This window comes from Penaeus monodon, chromosome 25 (assembly GCF_015228065.2).
Source record: "Penaeus monodon isolate SGIC_2016 chromosome 25, NSTDA_Pmon_1, whole genome shotgun sequence".
NCBI lineage: Eukaryota > Metazoa > Arthropoda > Malacostraca > Decapoda > Penaeidae > Penaeus > Penaeus monodon.
In genome coordinates, this window is record NC_051410.1 from 37,004,824 (window position 1) to 37,005,337 (window position 514).

Sequence of the window (514 nt, forward strand, 5' to 3'; positions counted from 1 at the left end):
GGAACACTCACCAGACTGATATCCTCATGCTCTTTTTCTCGAGTACTGACGAAGGTATCCTTGGGATGGCGGCGTTCTGTTTAGAAGTCCTAAAGTGTATGTGATGGCCTGAGTCTATTATGGCTACGTGCTATTTAGAAGGCCAACATTTCATGAGATGGCCTGAGTCTATTATGGCTACGTGCTATTTAGAAGGCCAACATTTCATGTGATGGCCTGAGTCTATTATGAGGGCGAACCAAGGATCCGAGCGGCTCTGTAGTGACCGCTCCACCATCATTGCCCTTAAAAGCTCTCTCGTCAGATGACTCCATCAATTCAGGGTACTCCCGAGAACTGGGAAATTAATCTCCATTCTTTAGAATTGCGAGATTTCTCTTCTTCATATTACTCTCTGTTTTTACAGTTCCCATCGTAATGCAAGATAGAATTAACAGTATTCCTTTCCACATTTTTTTTGTTGATAATTAATTTTATTTGAGCAATAACATAAAAATCGTATAAAGATTCCATT